The sequence below is a fragment of the Podarcis erhardii genome, assembly GCF_964252035.2.
Source record: "Podarcis erhardii genome assembly, chromosome: 2".
In the NCBI taxonomy this organism is placed as follows: domain Eukaryota; kingdom Metazoa; phylum Chordata; class Lepidosauria; order Squamata; family Lacertidae; genus Podarcis; species Podarcis erhardii.
The window spans coordinates 112,468,058-112,474,477 of NC_138498.1; positions in this window are offsets into that span (position 1 = coordinate 112,468,058).

Genomic DNA, 6,420 nt, shown 5'->3' on the forward strand with positions numbered 1-6,420 from the left:
TCGGGAGATTGTGGGCTCTCCTTCCTTGGAGGTTTTTAAGCAGAGGTTGGATGGTCTTCTGTCATGGACGCTTCCGCTGAGATTCCTGCATTGCAGGGGATTGGACTAGATGACCCTCAGGGTCCCTTCCAATTCTCTAGACCCTTCTTCCAAAAAGTTCAAATACGGATTGATGGCCTGTCGCACTCTTATTACGAGCAGGTTGGTGCAGACAGTGCCTCCCCCCAATAGCTGTCAACGTTTCCCTATTTTAAAGGAAAATTCCCTTAGGATTCCTCGCAAGAAAAGGGAAAAGTTGACAGCTATGGCCCCCCGCCCCTGCACTCAGAGGTACATGGGGCGGCTGGTGGTCTCACAACCCTGCCAGGATTGTCCTAAGGTACAGGTTTGCATGGATTGGACTTGCCAGGTTGGGTGACACAAATGGGAGCTGTAATTTGTGCTGGCTATTCCGGTGGGGCAAATCATGGCAATTGTGTGTACCTAACTCCAAAGGTGGCACTGTGGTCTAAACCACAGAGCCTAGGGCTTGCCTATCAGAAGGTCGGCGGTTCGAATCCCCGCGATGGGGTGAGCTCCCGTTGCTCGGTCCCTGCTCCTGCCAACCTAGCAGTTCGAAAGCACGGCAAAGTGCAAATAGATAAATAGGTACCACTCTGGCAGGAAGGTAAACGGCGTTTCCGTGCGCTTCTCTGGTTTGCCAGAAGCGGCTTAGTCATGCTAGCCACATGTACGCCAGCTCCCTCGGCCAATAAAGCGAGATGAGTGCCGCAACCCCAGAGTCTGTCACGGCTGGACCTAACAGTCAGGGGTCCCTTTACCTTTACCTAACAGACTGGGAAGGAGCCATGGAAAGGGAAGGAAGTGGCTGGAGCAATGGTGAGAAGATGGCTTACAGATACAATTCCCCCCACCCTCATTTTCCCCTGGCAAGTATTTCAAGGCTTTATTAGCTGCAAGAACAACCAGAAATCTGCCGGATGCATGGAAGACCGTGGACGGGAGGAACTGTGGCAGGCGACCCATAAAAGTGGGCTCCTCCTGTGGTTGTTTTTGCCTGTCACCCTTCTGCTCCCTACAGGAGGATGTGAGAAATGTCAAGGGCAAACCCGAGGTTACTCAATCTGATTTGCCGGCAGGTGCAGTTGGGAACGTTGCCTTGAAGAGACAGAGTGTTTTGATGCACACTCAAATTCACCTGTGCTCAGAGGTTGTGTGTGTTTGTGTGTGTGTGTGTGGTTGTGTTGTTCCTACTGAAGAAAGTATACCATCAACATTTTCACATCTGAAAAGAGAGACCTGCTTGCACAAGACATCTCAAGGGCTGTTATCCAAGCCTGATTCCTATTGCAAATTTCTGAAGTCTTATATTCTTTATTTTGCAACTCCAAAGGGGAAGACACCAGTTCCTATAGCCAGTCTATCAAACAACCCTGGCAGGTTCACAAGCCCACTGGCAGCCCCACAGAGTCCTAGAGAACTTTTTTTGGGGGGGGGCAGTTATATAGCTAGGTCTTGTCTGGGATACCTAAACAGTCCTTTGTAGAATCATGCTCCCTCTCGCCTCCCTCTCGCCCTCCTCTCCCCCCTCTCTCTTCTTCTCCCCTCCCCCTCCCCCTCTTTTTCTACCCTCCTTGAAAACCATGCCATATATATGCATTCCAAAAATGCCATTTCTCAGCCAGGACATCCTGCTGACTCAGTTCCAGCTTTTGAGCATCTTCCAGGTTATTCTGTGGGCATTCTCCCCGCTTGTTTACAGTCCTATTATCTGCATCGCGAGGCTCTGGTGAAGCTCATTAGCACCAGAGTGTGCTATTCATTCTCTGATTATCAAACCATGTTCTTCCCGTACAAACGTCCCACACGTAGTATTTAGGAGGCTGGGCACTCTCAGTCTAGCGATGTAACAATCATCCTGTTTGGAGCTCAGGCAGCCATACAACATTGAGCCATGGGGGCTGTGTACACACATTCTCATTCACTCTGCATCCAGTACACTTCCACCGCTGATTTGGAAAGCAGAGTACACACAATGTTAGTCTAGATCTATTCTGCATCTCTGCTTTTTTTAAAAAAAAAAGCAAGGTGATGTCTCTGCTTTTTTTTTTTTTTGACACCTGGCTTGAGAGCAGTACATGTGAAAAGGATCTAGGAGTCTTGGTTGACCACAAACTTGACATGAGCCAACAGTGTGACGCGGCAGCTAAAAAAGCCAATGCAATTCTGGGCTGCATCAATAGGAGTATTGCATCTAGATCAAGGGAAGTAATAGTGCCACTGTATTCTGCTCTGGTCAGACCTCACCTGGAGTACTGTGTCCAGTTCTGGGCACCACAGTTCAAGAAGGACACTGACAAACTGGAATGTGTCCAGAGGAGGGCAACCAAAATGGTCAAAGGCCTGGAAACGATGCCTTATGAAGAACGGCTAAGGGAGCTGGGCATGTTTAGCCTGGAGAAGAGGAGGTTAAGGGGTGATATGATAGCCATGTTCAAATATATAAAAGGATGTCACATAGAGGAGGGAGAAAGGTTGTTTTCTGCTGCTCCAGAGAAGCGGACACGGAGCAATGGTTCCAAACTACAAGAAAGAATATTCCACCTAAACATTAGGAAGAACTTCCTGACAGTAAGAGCTGTTCGACAGTGGAATTTGCTGCCAAGGAGTGTGGTGGAGTCTCCTTCTTTGGAGGTCTTTAAGCAGAGGCTTGACAACCATATGTCAGGAGTGCTCTGATGGTGTTTCCTGCTTGGCAGGGGGTTGGACTCGATGGCCCTTGTGGTCTCTTCCGCCATGACCTCCCTGCCAATTTGGATACAATAAAGGAACTGGAGGCCCCTCGACTGTCCTCGGGTCCAGTATTGGACCACTTTGACCGGATATCCCCAGCCGATGTGGACAGACTCCTCCGAGCTGGAAAGCCCACCACATGTCCTCTCGACCCGTGCCCGTCCTGGCTGATTAGAGCGTGTCCAGACGAGGTGCGGGCCCCCCTGGGGGATATCATCAATCTGTCCCTTGGCACCGGGACATTCCCAGGGGAACTGAAGGAGGCAGTGGTGCGCCCGCTCTTAAAGAAAACATCATTAGATCCCTTAGATCTATCCAATTACCGCCCGGTTTCGAATCTTCCATTCCTGGGTAAGGTGATTGAGAGAGCGGTTGCTGAACAGCTTGGTAGGTTTCTGGATGAAACATCGGCTCTGGATCCATTCCAGTCCGGCTTCCGCGCTGGTCATGGGACTGAGACGGCTCTGGTCGCCCTAACAGATGACCTCCGCAGGCAGCTGGATCGAGGCGGGTCGGGGCTGCTGATTCTTCTAGACCTGTCAGCAGCCTTCGACATGGTCGATCACGAACTCCTGGACCACCGCCTTGCCGACGTGGGGATCCAGGGCACAGTCCTTCAATGGCTGCGCTCGTTTCTCTCCGGTCGGGGACAGAGGGTGGCGCTTGGGGGGGAATTGTCATCCCGCCACTCCTTGGTGTGTGGCGTGCCCCAGGGTGCAATACTCTCCCCAATGCTTTTTAACATCTTTATGCGCCCCCTCGCCCAGCTTGTCCGGAGTTTTGGGCTGGGCTGCCATCAGTATGCTGATGACACCCAACTCTATCTGTTGATGGACGGCCACCCGGACTCTGCCCCAGACACACTGATCAGATGCTTGGAGGCTGTGGCTGGATGGTTACGTGGGAGCCGGCTGAAGTTAAATCCTTCGAAGACAGAGGTCCTCTGGCTGGGACGGGACGACGGGGGGCTGAGGGGGCAACTCCCATCTCTTGCGGGGGTGCAATTAGTGCCAGCACCGTCCGTTAAGAGTTTGGGTGTAATCTTCGATACCTCCCTCTCTATGGAGGCGCAGATTGCAGCTATAACAAAGGCGGCATTCTTTCATCTCCGCCAAGCTAAGCAGTTGGCTCCTTACCTCTCACGCCCCGACCTAGCCACTGTGATCCACGCGACGGTCACCTCCAGACTGGATTATTGTAACTCGCTCTACGTGGGGCTGCCCTTGAGACTGACCCAGAAACTCCAGCGGGTGCAAAATGCTGCAGCGAGACTCCTTACTGGGTCTTCGCTTAGAGATCACATTCATCCGGTGCTATACCAGCTGCACTGGCTCCCGGTGGAGTACAGGATCAGGTTTAAGGTGCTGGTTTTAACCTTCAAAGCCCTATACGGCCTAGGGCCCTCGTACCTACGGGACCGCCTCTCCTGGTATGCCCCACAGAGGAACTTACGATCTTCAAATAAAAACATCTTGAAGGTCCCAAGCCACAGAGAGGTTAGGCTGGCCTCAACTAGAGCCAGGGCTTTTTCGGCTGCGGCTCCAACCTGGTGGAACGCTCTCTCACAAGAGACAAGGGCCCTGCAGGACTTGACATCTTTCCGCAGGGCCTGCAAGACAGAGCTGTTCCACCTGGCCTTTGGTCAGGGCGCAGCCTGACTCCCTCCTCTGGCAATCTTTACAAAACTTTAGTTTATGGTTGCCATCAATTTTGATTTTAATTCATTTTAATCCATTTTTATAATGTTTTATAATGTTGTACTGTTTTAGTGTTGTTAGCCGCCCTGAGCCCGGCTTCGGCTGGGGAGGGCGGGATATAAATAAAATTTATTATTATTATTATTATTATTCCAACTCTATGATTCTATGATTCTATGATTCTATGATTCTAATAAAAGCAGAGACATCACCTTGCCAACAAAGGTCCGTATAGTTAAAGCTATGGTTTTCCCAGTAGTGATGGATGGAAGTGAGAGCTGGACCATAAAGAAGGCTGATCGCCAAAGAATTGATGCTTTTGAATTGCCGATCAGAAGGTTCGCAGTTCGAATCCCCGCGATGGGGTGACCTCCCATCACTCGGTCCCTGCTCCTGCCAACCTAGCAGTTCGAAAGCACGTCAAAATGCAAGTAGATAAATAGGTACGGCTCTGGCGGAAAGGTAAATGGCGTTTCCGTACGCTGCTCTGGTTCGCCAGAAGCGTCTTAGCCACATGACCCGGAAGCTGTACGCCGGCTCCCTCGGCCAATAAAGCGAGATGAGCACCGCAATCCCAGAGTCGGTCACGACTGGACCTAACGGTCAGGGGTCCCTTTACCTTTATCTTTAATACTTCTGGAGCAAATAGCGTTCGCCTCTCAAGTCTTCTCCCCATTACTCAACATGGGCAAAGTGGTTCTAACGTACAAGATTGTGATGTTTATCCTGTCCTGGATGTCTTCTCTTTGTGATGTCTTAATCCTCTAGGCGGCTTTATGTACACAGACTCTTCTGTTCTGCCCAGATCATGTAGGCGGCCACTAATGAGGCTGTGGGCATCATCAATGATTGTACTTTTGCAATCACCTTGAAGACAGCTTGCACTGATTTAGCTGGTCCCCATCTGCTGTAACCTGCCGTCTTGTGCAGGTGGGTAAATGTCTATTTCAGCTCAGTCCTGAGTTTTCCAGGTGGCCGTGGAATGCATCCTTGGCCCTCCAGCTGTTTTGGGACTACAATTCCCATCATGCCTGACCACTGGTCCTGTTAGCTAGGGATGGTGTGAGTTGTAGTCCCAAAATAGCTGGAGGGCCAAGTTTGGCCATGCCTGCCTTAGACAGTACTCTCTATTCACTTCTTAATGTTGCTTATTTGATAGTTGTTTAGAGAGGAAAGCAGGAAACATGTAAGAGCAGTTCTGTGTCCAGGGCTTTGGCTTTTGGAAACAGCGTCTGGGCGGAATCCAGACGTATGGAAGTGTAGATTTTGGCAAAATTCCTTTAAAATAGCTAAAAAACTTTATATATGGTATATATGAGATTTTGCAAAAAAAAAAAAAGAAAAAGAAAAAGAAAAGAAAGCCAAACTAAAAAAAAAAGCTCAACAGCTTTCGTGTCTGGATTTGCACTTTTTGAAATATGGTAACCCTATCCACAAATGTTTACATAAGATTCTTATATATGCATACAGTGGTACCTCGGGTTACATACGCTTCAGGTTACATACACTTCAGGTTACACACTCCACTAACCCAGAAATAGTGCTTCAGGTTAAGAACTTTGCTTCAGGATAAGAACAGAAATCGTGCTCTGGCGGCGCAGCGGCATGCAGCAGGAGGCCCCATTAGCTAAAGTGGTGCTTCAGGTTAAGAACAGTTTCAGGTGAAGAACGGACCTCCGGAACGAATTAAGTACTTAACCTGAGGTTCCACTGTATAAGTCTAACAGAGCAGGGTTAGCAGAGTCTGTAACCTGAAGTGTATGTAACCTGAAGCGTATGTAATCCAAGGTACCACTGTACTGTGATATGCTTAGGGCCTGGAAGCAAATGTGTTTATAGGAACATCATGTGCCTGAAATATGAAATCCTTCCCTGTTCTCTTGTTTTTATTATGTAGTTTGTGTTCTCATTTTTTATTTTTATGTTGTGA